This window comes from Canis lupus, chromosome 2 (assembly GCF_048164855.1).
Source record: "Canis lupus baileyi chromosome 2, mCanLup2.hap1, whole genome shotgun sequence".
Taxonomy (NCBI): Eukaryota; Metazoa; Chordata; class Mammalia; order Carnivora; family Canidae; genus Canis; species Canis lupus.
In genome coordinates this window covers 52,460,974-52,479,905 of record NC_132839.1, presented here as the reverse complement: position 1 = coordinate 52,479,905, position 18,932 = coordinate 52,460,974, and the positions used below count along the sequence as shown (strand labels likewise).

Here is an 18,932-nt window from a genome sequence, read left to right as displayed (position 1 = left end):
CCTGGAGCTGCCTTGCAGACCTCTGGTTCCAGAAAGTTCCCAGAGCTCTAGTACTTTGCATGCTCTGAGATCCAACCCTATTTTTGTTTCAGAAGGCTTTAGAATTCTCTCATTTTCTGAGTGTCTGTTGGAGCAGAAGACAGAATCACAGACTATGAGAGCAAAAAAAGTATCTCAGCAATCATCTCTAGAAATGAAAAACTTGCAGCCCATGGCAAATCTGACCCACCATATTGTGTGTTTGTGTATGTGTGTGTGTGTGTGTGTATGTGCGTATGTGCACACTTTTTTTTTTTTTAAATGAATGATATACCAACACTTGAAGCCTAGAGTTGTCCGTTCCCTTGCAAAGTCATAAATCTGGGAATGCTGGTTTACATTTCATCATGGTGGCAACAGGATAAGTAGGGTAGTGGCTGTACCTTTGCATTGACCCAAGCTTCTGTCCATATAGTCCTCACCACTCCCCAGAGCACCACACTCACCTCTTTAGTTCATCTCCATATCTGCATGGTCCCAACTGGCATTTGGGTTCATGACTTCTAATCTATTGACTGTCATTGTACAGATGGGAACTCTCATGGTGACGGTGAGAAGTGACTGTCAAGGTCATCAAAGGAGAAGGGCCCGGAGTGGGATGCGAGCCCAGCCTTTTCTAGGTCGGGGCTCTCTTCATAGGAGGCTAAACTGTTGAGGACCTGGAATTCATGCGCATGGCACTGATGCCCTCTGGATGACTTCATGGGGTTACAGGTTCCCCTCTCTGGTCTTCACCGCTCAGGGGTCATTGGCTCAGGTTGGGGTGGTTGTTGATAGCGGGGTTCACTCAGCCCTTTCTTCAGATGCCTGAATCAGAGAAATGAGCCCAGAGATGACTCTTGTTTCCTGTTGCATGTTTCACTTCTGTACTTTATTACCTCTCCTCTTGTCCTTTATTGGCGACCCTGTTAGACAAGGTTGGCAAATGTTCTTCATTTCTCCTGCTAACTGTGGTCAAGAGAAAATTATTATGGTGGAAGGTGCCTGGTGGCCCAGAACTGTCGCACTGCCTCTCACACCTGTGTACTGACAAGGGCTTCTGACTGCAAAGGACACTTGATGTTGGCCCCACAGAGCTGAGATTTGGCTAAACTCTCATCTTCCAGTCCCTGGGGCTACATCAGACAGTGCCATGAGTGACCAGTGCTGACTCCAAGCAGGCACGAGGAGGCTGGCAGGCGGCCCCAGCAGTGACCTGGGCGTCCCCTGTGTCCTCACGAACTTCAAAGTTCTTTAGGGCCTGGGACAACAGGTACGGTGTGAGGGGGCCATGTCTCCGTGCTTGGCAGGTCTTGTGCATTCTGTTGGTGCCCGGAGGCCCTAGGGGCTGGCCCTGCATTTCCATTCTCTTCAGTCAGCTTCAAATCCCTGTGTCTGAAAATGAAATTAGAAGGAGCAGCTGAGAGATCATACATATATAGTAGATCCAAATATAAAATGCCTCTCTGTCCCTTCTAGGGACAGAGGATAAGGATGCTTCTAGGACCAGCAACAGGGATTACACAGTAATCTTATTATACAGGGTCTACCAAGGGGGAAGAAAGGGTCACTTTTCCATGCATGGTAACACCATCCCCCCACTTCCCTTTTCTCAGCCACCATCCCTGCTGCTGCACGGGCTTTTCATCCTCTGAATAGAAGTCACAGTTATGCCGGAGCTTCTTGTAGGCCAAAGGAGTTTCTGGTTTCTTCTTTTTCTCAGGATGGCTCACCTGCTGTCCTCAGCCTCATAGACTTTCCCCACAGCTTGAGCCTGCTGTTCGGATGTGAATTTCATCATTTGTCAAAAGAGAAACTTGGATAGGGAGTATTAAGTTCCTTAAGACCAACTATTCCCAGCATCTGGCCTCATCCAGCTATCCCAGTAAGAGAAGGCTTATTTCTCTCTTCTTGGGACATTGTGACAAAGCAAAGGATCCTTGAAGAGCTTCTGTCCAAAGGCATAGGGTTGAGAGAAGTGAGTGTAGCCATAAAATGTGAGATGAGGTCTTGCCCCCTAGTGTCTGACTCAGCTGCCTGCTTTATGAGCAGCTAAGTATTAGGAAACCATGCTTGGCCACCAGCTAGTCTCCTCCTTTGCTGTGATTAAAATTTAATCCCATCTCCTTCACTTATGGAGCACGACTCTGGATGAATATGTGTGTGTGGCTCGGGGAGCATGTGGTGGAGGCAAAACTGACCCTATAAGTTATCTAAAGATTGGAAAATACACAGATTTTGTCTAGTAAGAAGTGATCTGCTATTTACCTCAATTTTTACATACAAAACCCGAGGCTGTTTATGCTATTGCACTCAGCACTGTTTTCTGTACCAATGGATGGGGAAAAAATAGACTATTTAAGAGAATGATAAAAATTGTTTCAAGTTTCATGTATATTTCATTGATATGTGACACTGGAATACAGATCGATGCTTACATTACATGAAGTAATGTTTCATGTGCTCTCATCACACAAAGCCACCTCCAGCTGTGGTAGGATAGCTTGAACATGGCAGGAGCGCTCTTAGGACTCGCTAAGTGAATGAATGAACGTTAATGTCATCCCATTAGTCACATGCTCACAGACGCACAGATGCTCTCCTCTGTGCTGGAGTCCTTTGAAGTGCTAAAAATCATGTGGACAAGGAAGGATCATAATTTTTCTTGACTCTAAACCAAAAGTCAACAAACCTTTTCCTTAAAGGCTCAGATAGTACATATTTTTGACTTTGCAGGACAGGAGGTCTCTGTTGCCAATACTCTGCTCTGCTGTTGATTCACAAAAGCAGCCACACACAACACAAAAACAAAAACCACAAAAAACAATCACACTTCACTTACAAAAACAGGTGGAAACCGGATCTGGCCCCTAGGCCCTAGTTTGCCAAGTTGTGGTCTAAACCTTTGGTTAAGTTCTGTCAAGGGCTGTGATTAAAAACAGATCTGGCACTTTGGCAAAGTTTGGTCATGGATTGAAAACTGGACCGAGCCTGTTACCATGAAAACAAGCATAAAACTGGTTGTCAGGGAAACTGGATTCTTTTCTTCGTTCATTCACTTGGAGTGAGACTCTAAGAAAGCCTCACTTATATCAGCCTCAGCTTCCCTATGAATAAAGCGAGGGTTTATTTACATCGGAAGAAACTCAAGCCTTTTCCAGAATGTATACGATTTGTGTTCACACAACTCTCCCACCCCCTCACCATTTTTTAAACTTTGGCAAACTTTTATAGGTTCAGTATCAGCCTCGTGGGAAAAATCAGAGTTGAGAATGTGGTATGGAGGAGGAAAAGCCTAACTGTGATTATGTTTTGTTTCTGGACATAAACAACAACAACAACAAAACAAAAGAACAACCAAAAACATTTTTATCTGTAAGGTTTGTTCACGGTGCTTTTTTACTTCTAGATATTAAGTGCCTGTATCACAACTTTTTAGTGAGCTGATATTTCAAACACTGTCCCTACAGCTAAGAACTTTCTCGTGGCCTGCATTTTGATAGAGGATAGCTAGGACTCTGGCATGTGTGCCAGGAAAGGAGAATTAGACAATCTCACTCTATACTCTGAATTTAGAGAAATGAGGCAAAGGCATAGGGCCATTAGTAAGGCTCTAGTGGGGATTCAGTGGAAATCCATTAGGGACAGTGCCAGAAGCTGATTCTAAAGAGACTCTTCCTTCACCAGACTGTGGCTCTGATTCTTGGGCCCAGCCTCTCTTGATTTCTGCCCATTGTCTGGGACAGCTTTTCCACTGATTCTCTGCTGACATCCTTCCAACAAATTTAGTGCTTGCTTAAGTTCAAAAGAAGTACCTTCTGTTGCTTGCCATCAAAATCCCTGACTGAAACATCAAAGATACAGGTCTGCATTTAATTTTTGTCTTTTAATTATTATTTCTAAAGTTGGAATAACTCCTTTCCACAATCAGAAATCATAGATTATTAGCATAAATTCTATCCTAATCCTCTTCCAATAGCCATTTCACTGGTAAGAAGCCTCTCATTTGCCTTTGAGCCTATAGCTGAATATTATGCTGGCCTGAGAGCTTTCTAAAGAGCTGGCACTGTAGGAACAATAGCTTCTACTTCACTGCCTTCATTCATTCATTCACGCTTTCATTCATTCACTCATTTATTCCATCAACATTTCCCTAGCATCTACTATGTATCCAATGTGACAGAAGGTATTGTCCTAAGGGAGCCACACAACAGGAATTTACCACCTATGGGGAGAATAGAGATACACTTGTACAACTAATTATTTAAATACACTTCCTTATAAGGACCCCAGAGAAGGTGAGGGTGTTCCTACCAGGAATAGCAAGGAGACATTCCCTCATCCATGCGTGAGGAAGGGTGAGAAAAGCCTTGCCAAGTAATTAAACTTTGAGGCTTGCACTGAAGGATGAATGGGTAAAAATTGTTGAAGGAGGGAAAGAATTGGAGGAAACAGAATGTGTGAAGGCTCTGAGTAGGCAGGAGCATGTGCACTTAGGAACTGAAGGAAAGCCGGGGCTCTGGATCTGAGTGAGTCTGAAGGATTGGATGGAAAACTGAGCTGAAGAGGCATTTGTGCCTTGTTGGCCAAGGTAAAGATTGGGACCATTCTCTCCCCAGAGCAACAGGAAACCACTGGTAGAATTTACTTGGGTGAGTGAAATGATTGGATTTCCATTTCTCAAGCCTTTCTCCAACTACTGTGACAGAATGAATGAGAGGGGATAAGAGGGCTATGAGGAGGGTCATTTGGATGTTATTCAGTGCCCCCAGCAGTACTTTGAGTAGGGTGGTGGTGGGGGAAAAGAGAAATGGAGACAAGAAACATGAGAGGCAAAAAAAGACAGAATTTTGGGTACCTGGGTGGCTCAGTTTGTTAAGTGTCTGACTCTAGATTTCAGCTCAAGTTATTTCTCAAGGTCATGGAATCAAACCCTGTGTTGGGCTCATGCTCAGCTCAGAGTCTGCTGGAGAATCTCTCTCTGCTCCCCCTCCAACCCTACTCATGTGATCCCTCTAAATAAATAAATAAATAAAATCTTAAAAAAAAAAAAAGAGCTCCAAGACTATTTTGTGGAGAGTTTCCATTATGCACACAGGGTAGATGGAGGCAATATTTACTGATACAGGCATTTCTGCAGAAAGAAGGATTGGGGTAAGGTGGAGGAGTTTTGTTTTAGTCATATTGAGTTTTGTAGCTTGGCTGAACCAATTGAATAGTGTAGCTTATTACTGTTCCCATTGGTTCTTTCTTGGGAAAACAGAATGGACCTCATATGAGGGTATTGGGTCCTTCTGTCTCCTATATGAATTCCTCCACTTCTGTATTTCTTGGTATGAGGCCTGTGGTCACTTATCCTCTTGGGAGGCTCAGGACAAACTATCCTCCTTTTCTCCTTCCCTATTCATCCTTTTGTACCACCCCAGTGAGTATCTATATCTCCCGATAAGTGATCCAGTTGTGACTCCCTCTTGACTTTGTTTTTTTCTAGGAGTACAACTAGTCCTGACCTTCCCGAATCTTCTAAATGGGCCATTCCTCCCGAGCCTATTGTGAGTCTTAGCCTTGTTAATTAGGATGGCTGGACCTTAGGCTCTGATCAATATTCATGTAAGCACTTTCAAAAATTCAGTTTTTTTATCCACCCATCTTTCTGGATTTTTAAAAATTATTATTATTCTTTAGGTCAAGGTCCTGGTCAATCATTCCAATGCTTACAGAACCTCAACTGAAAACAAAGAAATGTTATGAAACTAAAATTATGAGGCTATTGTCAAGATTGTATGGGGACATGTTCTCTGGAAGACCTATGAACACCATTTCTCTGTCCTCTCTCTTTTCCTCATTAATTTTGAATAATTGGGCTAGCTGTCATGATTGACGCAATGACAATGATTGCCAAGTTCTTAGAAAATGTCAAACGCTAAATATGATAATAAATTGCACCCAGGGAAACTAAGGATAGGTCTCAGCTTTGCTGTCTAGTCTTTACAAAAAAGTTCAGAAAAATCCCGTAAATGGCCCAGATGAAGATTTTAATTCTTTCCTGCTCACCTTGAGGCTTACAAACATGACATCCTTTTATTCCACCATATTTTCCACATTTCCCTCTATTAGGACAAACATTATGTCAAAGAGGAATAGAGCATGGTTGCATCTGAAGGACACATAAGGAAATAAATACCATACAGGCAGAAGAGGGACAGAATGAGTTAGTACATTAAGATATTATTGAAAAGTCCAGAGGAACAAGGCAAAATCCCATAAGTTCAGCAGTCCTGGATTATTTCACTACATGACACTAAAAATGAACAACATACTAGCCAATTAATTTTTTTTTCTTTCCACATGACTCTTAGTTAGAATGGGAACATCTGGAGTTTGGAATCAATTGTCCAGAACTAGCTGCTGTGCTAATTAATATTCACACAAATAGCTCTCTGCCAAGGTGTCCCTGCAGGCACGAGTGTTTTTCCACAAACTTTGTCCATTTAGGAGTATTCTGGTTGGCCTGTATAAGGAAGAGGGGGAGCATAGGAGGGTGATGGAGGAACCCGCAGCATGGCTTTCCATCTGAAACAATGAACAGCCCATTGGATGAGGTGCTGAAAACTCAGGAGAGGGTAAAAAATCCTGCTGTGTGAATAGAGATCTAATTAGCAGGATTGCTTCCCCAGTCTCCCTAGTGCATAGAAGAAGGTGAGTCTCAGAATGATGTCATGGTTATAGCTTGTCGATTGAGGGCAGAATGAAGACCCTTTCTTTAACTGTAGACTATTCTGGCAGAGCTACAGTTTCTCTTGTTAGTAATGAACTGGTAGAGATGCTGGAACTGTCTGTGAAATTCACTGCCTTCAAGAATCTACACAATTCTGAATCTACCTCTGTTGGCTCTCATGATGGCTTGCAGTAGTTTCTTCTTCACTTCTAGTCCATAGTGCAGGACTTGAAAAGATAGCAGTATAGGTATTAATACCCTCACAGACCACTTCATTCAATTCACTGGCTGGCTGGTGATTCACTATGTGGAGCTGCACTGGCCAATATAGCAGCCAATTTAAATGCAGTTGGTCTGAATTGAGATGTACTATCAATGTAAAATGTAGACCAGATTTCACGTTTCTTTTTACCTTTGTGTTTTTGTCTACACACGCACAAAAGTTTGTTTTATAGCAAAGACCTCATAAAACAAAGCCAAACTTAAAAACAATAGATAGAATGTATTTGCAATACACATGACAAGAAAAAAGTGACATTTCTAATATATGAGAATCTCCTATTAATTATTAAGGAAATATAAACAACTCAAAACAAGCAAATAGATGAATAGGCATTTCATAGAAGAGGTGATTCAAGTAGCCAACAACTATATGAGATGTTTGTCTTCACCTAGATTCACAGAAATACATGTATAATTTAAAAAAATATTTTATTAATTTATTCATGAGAGACAGAGAGAGAGAGGGGCAGAGACCCAGGTGCCCCGAGTCACAGAAATACAAAAGAAATAGTGATTTGCCTGTTTTTAACTGTCAAAATTGACAAAACTTTTATTTTTTTAAATTTCTTTTTAACTTAAATTTTAGGTAGTTAACATATAGTGCAATATTGGTTTCTGGATAGAATTCAGTGATTATTCTTCACTTACATGCAATGCCTAGTACTCATCCTAACAAGTGCCTTCTCGAATCCCCATCACTCATCTAGTCCATCCCCCCCCCACCCCACCTCCTTCCCTCAACCCTCAGGCTCTTATGGCTTTATGGCTTGTTTCTCTCTCTCCTTTTTTTTTTCTTCCTTTTCCCCTTTCCTATAAAAGCTGCAAGTCTTTTTACCTTTTTAATGCGACTGCTAGAAAATTTAAAATTACATATGTGCCTGACATTTGTGGCTCATACCATATTTACTTCTATTAGATAGTAGTGACCTAGAGTCTTGAGTCAGGAAAGACTTCCCTTCAGCTCCCTCTAATAAAATAGCTATTATTTTCTGATAATCTACCATGAAACACCTACCATGGGCTTACTTCCATGTTAGACACTTGCATATTATCATTAGTACTCATAGCAATCCTATTATCTAGAGATTATCAACCTCATTTTACAGATGAACAACTTGGTCTAAGAGAGAACATGTGATTGGTTGGACCCATTTGGTTTAAGTCAACATCATTGATGGCACCAACAATGTGCTCTAAATGGTGACACACACTGGGGACAGGTTTGAGGAGTTATCACCCATGACCAACTTGATTGAAACCTAGGTCCCTCTTAAACCATCCTTATCCTTGTAAATTCTCAATGTGAAGAAGGCAGACTGATCAGAGTGGTTAGGGGTTCAGATTCTGATTGCTAAACTGGGGCTTGCCATTCCGGGCCCAACAATGTGTGAGGGTCTCTGAGCATCAAGGAAGGAAACATCTGAAGCCAGTATGAGGAACAGAAAAGAATGGGATCTGGAAAGAGAAATCAAATACTCTATGAGTCAGGAAAAGACAAATATGTCCATATATAACATAACCTGAATACGAGCTTTGGATCTTGGACAAATCTGCCCTTGTATTGAGTCCCAGTCTTGAAAGAGGAAGATGCCCAAAATAGTGGTTTTGCCCTTAATTATGAAGAGATTTATGTTAAATTATTTATTTTATTCTTGTAAGGACTCTAAGGGGCAGGCACAACTTTCATCATCTTCCTCTTCTTGCAGATGAGGAAATTGAGACACAAAAATTAAGTAACTTTAACATACAATTAGTGAGTGATAGAGCTGGTGTTTCTTTCTAGATAGTGTACTAGTTATTGATTACTGCATTACAAATTACCACCATTTTGCTTTAAAACAACACAGACTTATAATCTTACAGTTTTATGAGTCATAATTCTGGACATGGCATGGCATGGCACAACACAGCTGTTCAGGGTCTTACAGGGCTGCAATCAAGATGTTAACTGGGCTACATTCTCATCTGGATGTTTGACTGGGGAAAAAAACATTTCCAAGTTTATTATGGTTGTTGTAGAATTCATTTCGTTGTGACTATATGACTGAAGTCTTTGTTTCCTTCCTGGTTGTTGGCTGGTAACCACTCTCAACTCCTAGAGAGACCACCCTCAGGTCATTTCCCTAGGGTCCCATCAGTAGTCTCTCTTCAGAGCCTGGAAGCTTCTTCTTTCAGACCAGTCAGGGAATCTCTCCCTCCAGTCTGCTAAGATGGAGTCTTACATAACGTAACATAATCAACGGGAACAATGACTTCATTATCTTCATATTCTGCTGCCTAGAAGCAAGTTGCAGGTCCTACTTACACTCAAGGGGAAGAGATGAGACAAAAGTGTGACTCATCGGGGATCATCCTAAAATTATACTTATCACTGTATGTGTGCTGATCCCAGTAATGAGAGAGAAAAGCTGAATGGGCTGCTTCACAGAACCAGGCTAAGCCTAACCTGCTCTCCCTGCTCCATCTCTGCCCATTCCTGTATGAGATATCTTTAGGCCACAGAACTAGCTTTGCCCAGTCCCTAAGCCTATGATTATTGAGCCTGACAGCCCCTGCTATCAGGAGTCTAGCTCACTAGTAGATGGAATCTGGCATCATCTTGCCTCCTGAAATCTAGAACCTACTGTGCTTCAAATGATCCATTAGTCTTAAGATCCCATCCATTCATCTTTTTGTTTCTCTTCATGAACCTTTGCCAGGCTCTATGCCAGGTGCTGTATACATAAAAAATGCTCTCCCTTGGTAAATCAGACTCTGCCTTTCAGCTGTTAGATGGGATCCTGCTTCAACTCAGAATATACTTGGAATTCCAGGACTAGAACCCAGAGACTCCTGAAACCCTGCCTGTGCCCATCATAATGGATTTCTTAAAGGTCAGCATAGCTTCCAATGTGTTTTTTTTTGTTTGTTTGTTTTGTTTTTGTTTTTTTTTGTTTTTTTACTATTGCCCATGGTCTTAGAAGCAGACCACAGCTGGTCAAGTTCAGGCTCAGTGTGTTCACTTCTTTCCCCCATTACATTCTTTTTCCGTGTTCTACCTCCTGGCTCATGTTTGAAGTCCCAGGATGCCTTCCATCAGGACCTAGGAGAATTACCATAGTTTTTCTTGTACTTGTGGCTAGAGGCTGCTACAAGATGTTGGGCTCACATATATCTACCGAGAATCTTTATATAAAATCATGGCTATGTTTTGTTAAAGTATACTTTTACCTTTCTGAGGTTAATGAAAGCATAGCTCTATAATTATAGCAATAGCTCCTAACAGAAGTCTGACCGAAAGTTGATAGGGGTTATGTACCAGCTCCCTGAAGGGGGAACAGCAAGAAAGCCTCTGACTGAAGTCTCTGTCTCTTCCAGAAGGATTCAACTGCGAAACTGGTTCCAAAGAAGGAGGCTCCAAATAAGGCAGTAAGCAAATAGCTTCTATCCTTGCCTTGGTGTTCAAAACTTTGGCTGTTTCTGCTGTTAGGCAGAGGAACCATGTCTGCTTGGTTTATAGAACATCCAGCTAGTATAGGACCTAGTAAATATATTCAATGTACACGTATGCTCAGATGAATGAATAAATAAATGATTATTTCATTTATCAGTCATTTTTGTATATTCATTCATTAAAAAATTATTAAGTGTCTTTCTTTGCCCCACTCACTAAGCCCACTTTTGCCAACTGCTGAGAGTCTGGAATTATTCTTTCTCACATGGATCTATGGTCTTCATTTGCTTTAATATAAATTAAGTGACTCTCTGTCCTTAATTCCTTCTGGGCTCAGATCATCTTATTAGTCTCTTCTGCCCTGATTTATCCTGTTCTATCCTGACCCATTCTGTCCCTTTTCACCATGCTTCATTGTAATAAACTTCCAGGGTCCTTCCCTAAACCAGGAACCCAAGATGAGAACCATAAAAACGCAAAACCAATGGGTGGTTTGATATGAACATACTACAGTTCTTTCACTTTGGTATGATCCTTCTGCTTCTTTCATCACCAGTTTTTTTTAAGATCTTTTATTTATTTATTCATGAGAGACACACAGAGTGAGACAGAGACATAGGAAGAGGGAGAAGCAGGCTCCCTGTAGGGAGCCTGATGTGGGACTAGATCCCGGGATCCTGGGATCCCGACCTGAGCCAAAGGCAGATGCTTAACCACTGAGCCACCCAAGTGCCCCACCAGTGTTATTTTTTAATGGATGTTTAAAAACCTTGAGTAAGGGAGGGGTGGTCCACAGACAAATTCTTGAGAGCTCTGGGAGTTCTCTATCATGATATTTAAAATCTGTGTTTTTATATTTATGCCAAATTATGTGCTGTAGGCTCTCTAGAGCTTAGCATGAAATTAAAAAAAAAAATACTGCCACCATTTCAGTGACTACCTTTATAGTTTGCTTAGAATAATATCAAAACCACCTAGTATTATTCCAATCATTCAGGCAAAGGAAGAAAAGACAGAGGTGGATTAGAACATAAAGGATGCTTTGTATCCAAGTGATGTCACTGCATCCTGAACCAGGGATGGTTTTGCAGTAGTTTGCAAGAAAAAAAATCGAAAAATTGAGTCATCATGGAGCCCACATTAGTATTAGCATGCTAAATTCAAAATAATTTATTCCACAGCATTCAGTATGATATTCACATGGGGAGCTGAAATTTAGTTTTAGCAAAAGAACCATATCCATCACATTAAATTAATGTTGTTAATTTAAATATTATTGGCTTTGTTTGCATTTGATTTGTGACTTTGTTTTGATTTTATAGTTGTATAAGAATTAAAAGAATAAGGAATATATACTTAGTTTTATGTCTCTACATATTTTAGGATGTTGGCAATAAAACTGTAAAGTGTAAATACTCACTGTCTTTCCCTGTCAAGTACTGCCTGATTGCACCCAAGCCCTTAGTCTTCCTGAAGTTGTCTCTCTAGGCTTCCCACTCCTGAAGAGCAGTGAAACTTTCTTAGATTGGGAAGGCCCCTCATCTTTATCACTGGATGGTACCAGATTTGGGGACAGGAAACACACTCTGCAGGACACAGGGTTTAGGAATTACCTGCAGGGGAATAAAAACACTCTACGAATTCCATGGCAGGCAGATTTATAACTTGGTTGAGTTTGACAGTTGAAGGTGAGCTTGCTGACCTCCTGCATCACTACCCTTGGGGATTTTTACCCTTTCAGAGAAAAACAACAAAAACAAGAACAGGTAACAAAAATGAAATTAGATCCACTTATGGTAATGTTGGCCTGGATCAGGAGCACATGGGCTAACCACATGAAAATGGACTGAAAGGAAGGATTGGGAGTGTTTCCTAAGAGAGACAGCAGTGCTTTCTAGATTTCCACTTCATGAGGGAATACAGGATGGCACATTCTGTTCTCTGCAGATTTGAATTTCTAGGACCAAAGGGATGGTCACTGCTGCACATTAACCATGGGAAGCAATGCTGATGCTGATGCCTGGGTCATTTCCAGTGCTAGCTTTGTGACAGATGCACAGAAGGAAAGGAGAGTGCGGTTGTTCAAGACAGCCTCCTTCCTGAACATTGTGCCTCTGAGGTATGGCCTTTGGATGAGTCTTCAAAGGATCACTGGTTGATTGAAAGGATGGGGACCAGGTAAATGATGTCAGACCAGTGCCCAGAGGGCTTCCCTCCTTGCCTACTTCCAGATCTACCTGGAAATGATCCCACTCCTTACAGCTCTGGACTCTACTGCTCTCTCTCTCTCTCTCACTCATTTCTCTTGAGCCTGATCTGGACCATTCCTTTGACTTTCAGAAGCATTGACTATTGAAAGGACCTTCACAATGAGGACTCCTCCACTTCCTTCTCTTTCAGATTCTGAGATCTGTATTCAATTGCCTTTGACTTTGAGAAATCTTTAGGTCTTCATAGATCATTCTACCTACTTCAAGCAGATTGATATTATAAATCAGTGCTTAAGTTAATTATGTTACCTTACCCCACTTTCTACAGACAATGACAAAGAACAATAGTTTACCATATCAGACTTCTGGAAAATCAGCAATGCAATCCAGGAGACCTCATGTCTATTGGGTACCTATTAAGTGCATTCACTGTATTACCTCTACTTTCAGCTCTCCTGAGGGATAGGTGTTAGTAGTCCCATTTTACAGGTGAGAAACTTGAGTCTCTGAGGAGCTAATTTAGGAAGGAGAGCTAGGATTTCATCATAGATGCTGTTTGCTCTGGAACTCCTGGAACGCCCCTGTTGCTATGAGTGCCCCACATGTTTCTGGTGCAGTTCTGCACTGCATGGTTGGGAACGGTGTAACACAGCGGTCCTGTCGCCACTGGGGCCACACAAATTGTGCCACACACAGGCAGGCTTTCAGCATGCTGTCAGCCAAGCACACTGGGGGCCTGCGCCATTGCTCGCAGAATGACCCCGCAATACTTTCTGGATTCCCATGAAACCTGAGCACCTCTTTTAAGCACTTTACTGTCTCTGGATATTGGCCAAACCTTCTTCCACTTGTCTTGTTTGAGTTGTGACTATGATAAAACCTTCCTCCTTCGGGGAATGAGGTAGCCTGATCTGAGCTCGCTATTCTAGTTGTACATTCTGAGAAGTTGTGCTGTCGAGTCTGCCTTATGTCATTTCCACGGTTGCATTTGCCTTTTTCCCAGTGTCCTCAAATCTTTGGAGGTCATATTGCTAATGTAAACATACAGCAATTACCTATAAAGTTGCAAACAGAAGTCTCACTGGCCTACTTATCAAAGTCCCCAGTGATAGGAGGATGGGGGGAGGGAGAATAGAACCCCCTGCTATTAATTGTTGAAATTCCCATGACGATATATATTTGCATCTCATCTTCCTATCTACTTTAGGCTGAATTCTCTTTGCAAAAAATGATGACATAAAACTGAAATATGGCTGTGAGAAACTCTGGCAAACGATTTCAGCAATGGCCTCCTTAACATTTAATGTCAGTGGATTCTTCCAAGCTAAATTCTCCACCACTGCCTTCCCCCTGCCTCCAGGTAGCTTCCCCAGTCTTCATGGTTTCTCAATAATTTGTAAGTCTGATCACTGTAAGTGGTTCGGCACATTAGTCGATTCCCTTAATTCTCCAGCAGCCATGCCACCAAGATCTGCTGATTTGTGTATGTTCGTATTCCCCACGCATTTTCTTATCTAGTTTCTGACAACAGCAATTTGGGTAAAGATTTCATATCTTTCTAATTGCTTCTATTTCTTGTCTTTATCTCTTCTTGTTAAAGACAAATATAGAATGTGAGGTCCCTAACTCAGCATTTATTCTTGTCCTCTGTCCTTCGATCTTCTCCTTCCCTCTTCGTTACCTGGGCTGGTGGGTCTCCAGTAGCCAATGCACTCGCTCATTTCCTTTTGAAAGGAGGGAAACCTTGGCTCTGTTTTTTGGACTTTACTTTTTGCTAAAGAGTTTTGGACAAAGAAGAACATTTTCTTCAAATGTGCTGCCCCTCACTGTATTTTGCTCACACGCTGTTTACAGATCCTTCCTCCTTACGCATTAGTTTATGTGTAGCAGGCAGAGCTACTTAGTGTTCAAATCCAAACACACCACAAATGTTGTGTTGTACTTAAAGCTCTAGCTTCTAAAATACGCCTTATTGGGTAGCCCTGGTGGCTCAGCGGTTTAGCGCCGCCTTCAGCCCAGGGTGTGATCCTGGAGACCCGGGATCGAGTCCCACATCAGGCTCCCTGCATGGAGCCTGCTTCTCCCTCTGCCTGTGTCTCTACCTCCCTCTCTCTCTCCTCTCTGTGTCTCTCATGAATAAATAAATAAAATCTCTTAAAATAAAAAAATAAAATATGCCTTATTTTCAATTTCCTTTCTTTTCCCGGTTTCCATTCGGCATCAATTCTGACCAAACATTGCCGAAGTTTTCAAGGAATTCGATCATTCTCTCTTCTCAAAGCAGAATGTCAAAAATGGCAGAGGTAGAGACCTATGTTTTCAGACTGGGGTAATTTTGGAGTTCTGAGAACAGTCCAGGACACCTCCTTTGCGTGTTCAGAGGTTGTCACTATGTAGTAGGTTAAGATAAGTATGTTCTGAAATATTTGCCTTCACTCTGTGTGTGTGTTTGTGTATGTGTGTGCATACCATATGTGTGTCCCCACTTGGTGACTGGAACTGACCCTAACCAATGCCCACATCTGCATAAAATCAGCCATCTTTGCAGCCAATCTGACCAGAAAGTTCCAAACATCTGGAGGTTTAAAATCTGTGACTGGAACTCTTGGATCCCTACACGGCTCTTTTGCCCTTCTGCTTTTCATCTGTAGGCTTGGCGTTGGTATAGGCACTGCTTTGGTGCTTCCTCCTAGGAACTGAACCTTGCAGTGCTGACGTGTTAGCAAGGTTAGCCCTGGAAGGAGCATCATGGGCCTCAGCGGCAAGTTGCTGGACAAGCCCCAGACTGTGTTATGAAACAAACTCTTGTTTCCAGGGTGGGGCACTTGCTGAACGGGCTGAGTTACATGGCTGCAAATAAGAATGACAAAAATAAAGCATCCTTAATTTCCGGGAAAGTCAGTGCTTGAACTTAAAGAATGAATTATTGAGGGAGGGGGGGCCATCTCCTGGATTGGGAGATCTAGCAGAGAAAGCCTAATCATTTCCCCAGTGGGGACCACTTCATCACCCCTGGGGAGTGAACTGTGTTTCTTGGGCCGGAGAATAGAAGGAGCCGGTGGTTTATCATGTTGACAGCCAGTCACGGGGCCTTGAGATGCATATTCCCAACCACAGTGTTCCTGCCTTCTCTTCCCTGCCTGAATCCCTGCCTGGGGCCTCTGCCTCTTCTAGGGCAAGATTTCTGCCTTCAAATCCCTAGCAGTGTCCTTGGAGCCTGATTTCGGAGGCTAGGTATCTGTCTCTACTGCAATCAGTTTCTCTGGAGACTACTTAGTCAAAACCTTGATTCTTGACCTATGTTTGATTCTTTAGTCTGGGATCATTTCCACGGGGCTCTCTTCTAATGTTAAGTCTCAAATTTGTTGTCCCTCAAATAAGCCATAACTCATCAAGTTCTTAAGGTCCCTAATATTTTCCCAGTCTTTCAGATCTGCCTGGATGTTGGAGGAAGGCCTCTCATATAATGGCTTGTAGGCCACTCTTCAAATCTGTCTCTGCTGTCCTCAAAGCACAGATCTAACCTAAAGACCTCAAAACCCAAATACCATGCCAAGTCACTAATAACAGCCCCTAAGGCATCATATTCTCAGCCGGGGGTGATGTTGACCCCAGGGAACATTTAGCCGTGTCTGCAGATGTTTTCATTTTTTACAACAACGGAAAGGAATCGCTGCTGGCATCTAGTGAATATAAAGGCCAGGACAGGGATGCTGCTAACCATTCTACAATGCACAGGACAAAGAATTAGCTAGCCCCAAATCTCAGTAATGCTGAGTGTGAGAAACCTCGACCTGGAGGAAGAAGCAGGTGAACCTTGTAACTGTAAAGCAAGGGAAGCTTTCTTTCTCAGGCTCAACTAGCTTTTTTTACTTTCCACTGAAAGTTAGTCAATGCCTAACTTCAAAGACTATGGACTTCATTGTGAGTTTTTAGAACTCATCATGCACTCTGTTCCCTAATTCACACCATTACATTCAGGCCAAGGAATTTTTTTGGCACACACACACACACACACTAAATGCATGCTTGCATTTAATATATATATATATTAATTCAGCGATCATTTCGCGAGAACTACTTGTACTAAGAATAGGACCAGGCTCTGAGAATACAAAAATGAATAAGATAGTCTCTGCCATCAAAGAGGTTAGTGGGGGGAGCCAGCAAGTAACTTAAAGATCACAATGCAATGAGATAGGTGGAATAGCCAAACTAAGGGGAGAGCATTGTTGCCATGGAGGGGGCCAGGTGGGCTTCCCAGGAGAAAGAAAGGTGAGCTGAATCATAGAGAGTATTTAGGGCTGATCCAGGCCAACAGAAGCAGCCATGGAAAGGCATGGGAAGGGTAGCCATTTGTTAAGAAACTTTGATTCTCAGAATAACTTTCCATAATATGTAATGTGAAAATGACTATAGATGGAAAAATTTGAAAAAAATGTAAATAGTTTGTCTAAGGTCAAAGCACAGATCAGTGGATCTATGGATGGATGAATGCCTGAATGGGTGAATCTCTGTAAGATAGAACTCATTCATTCATTCATCCATTCAGGCATTCAGTGGGATTTTTTTAAAGATTTTATTTATTTAATTGAGAGAGAAAGAGAGAGAGAGAGAGAGAGCGCACAAGCAACAGGAGGGGCAGAGGGAGAGGGAGAAACAGAATCCCTGCTGAGCAGGGAGTGGAATGCGGTGCTTGATCCCAGGATCCTGGGATCATGACCCTACCTGAAGGCAGATGCCCAACCAACTGAGCCATCCAGGCATTCCTTCAGTAGGGATTTCTTGAGTGTCTAGGCACTGTGTAAGTTCAAATCCCAATTCCAACATAGATGTTGAACAAGTTACTCAAGCTCTCTGAGCCTTAGTTTACTATCTATAGGATAGAGATAAACTTAGCAACTCTCTTTTGGGGGCTCTTGTAAAGGTTAAATGAGCTAATGCTTATGAAGCTTTTAGCATACACTCTGCAGGGCAGCACTGAGTGTCAGATGCTGGCATCAGCATCCCCAACATCATTATCTCTGTTATTACTATCCCTCCCTCCCCAGTGCATGCTTCCTGTACCAGGGCTCTAGTGCTGCCATCTATTCGGTGAAGAGGCTCCTGGAGGACCCCAAATATCCAGACACAGAGTACTTTGCGTTCCATTTATCTCTTGTCAGAGAAGTGGATCTAGAGCAGAACTGACTTCTCATTCATCCTGCCATTCACACGTTTCCTGTTTCCCTCTCTGTAAGCTGCTAAAAGGTAGGGAGGAAGCTGTTTCATTATAATCCCACTTACCCCTCTCTCTGTCTCCCCACTTCCTCTGAAGAAAGCCAGTCTCTGTGTTCTTGCATTTCTAGGCACAAACAGAACCTGGCATATAGGATTCCAGGCCATGCTTTCTCAGGGAAGCTTTGTCAAGTATCCTTCTTACTATGCTGCCCAGAAGGGGAAGCCATCACTCCATCCTCATCCCACATGGCACTTTTGTGTGCTACATGCTTAGATAAATACCCTTTGGGCAGGAGCCATGGCAAGTCAGCCAGGCTAGACGGCAGTAATGGCTGGGGGCACTGGCAAGGATCACTTCTGAAACTGACTCCTGTATGGCAATAAATCTACCCCAGACTTCTCCTCAGAGTAGGCTAATCCCTACCCCTTCCTGTGTACAAGAGGATAATGAGGGCTTTAGACACATAAGCAGACTCACAGATGGCTGGATGTCACACGTTTGGCCATTCTTATTTAAGGATGGCTCAGTGCTGTGGTCCTCAGGTGCTGCAGCCTGTGACATGTCTGAGAACTTGCTGAAATGTTCTCTGTGGAGAAAATAATCATTTTCCTGTTGTAACCTGTGCCAGCCTCCATACCTGCTTACCCTGTCTGGATACACACATACAATAAAAGTTGTCAAATACATTTGAGAAAATCCTAGACAGTGTGCTTGATGAAATGCCACAGCTCACTGATGAGATGGTGGTTGGGAATGGACACGAGCATTGAAAGACATTAGGGTCTCTGTGAGGATCTTAATGATCAATACAGAAAGAAAGAGGCAGTTAAGACCATCTGCTCCCATCTCTGGACACTCAGGCCCCTTTGGAGCCCACCATCTAGAACTGTACTTCTCAAAGTCTAGGGCATGCACCAGAATCACCTGGAAGATTTGTTAAAACACAGATTGCTGGGCTCCACCCCCAGAATTTCTGATTCAGTGGGTCTAGAGTGTGCCCTAGTATTTACATGTTTAGAAAATTCCCAAATGATGCTGATGCTGTTGGTC

General features: G+C 42.4%; 1 long non-coding RNA gene across 1 annotated transcript in view; it reads right to left on the bottom strand.

The window, feature by feature from the left end:
- The window catches only part of LOC140610255 (uncharacterized), a 58,521-nt gene that overhangs the window by 4,209 nt on the left and 35,380 nt on the right, over positions 1-18,932 (bottom strand). The window contains exon 2 of the long non-coding RNA XR_012011985.1: positions 486-1,413. This is a non-coding gene — a long non-coding RNA (uncharacterized lncRNA). The remainder of the gene's footprint in view (positions 1-485; positions 1,414-18,932) is intronic.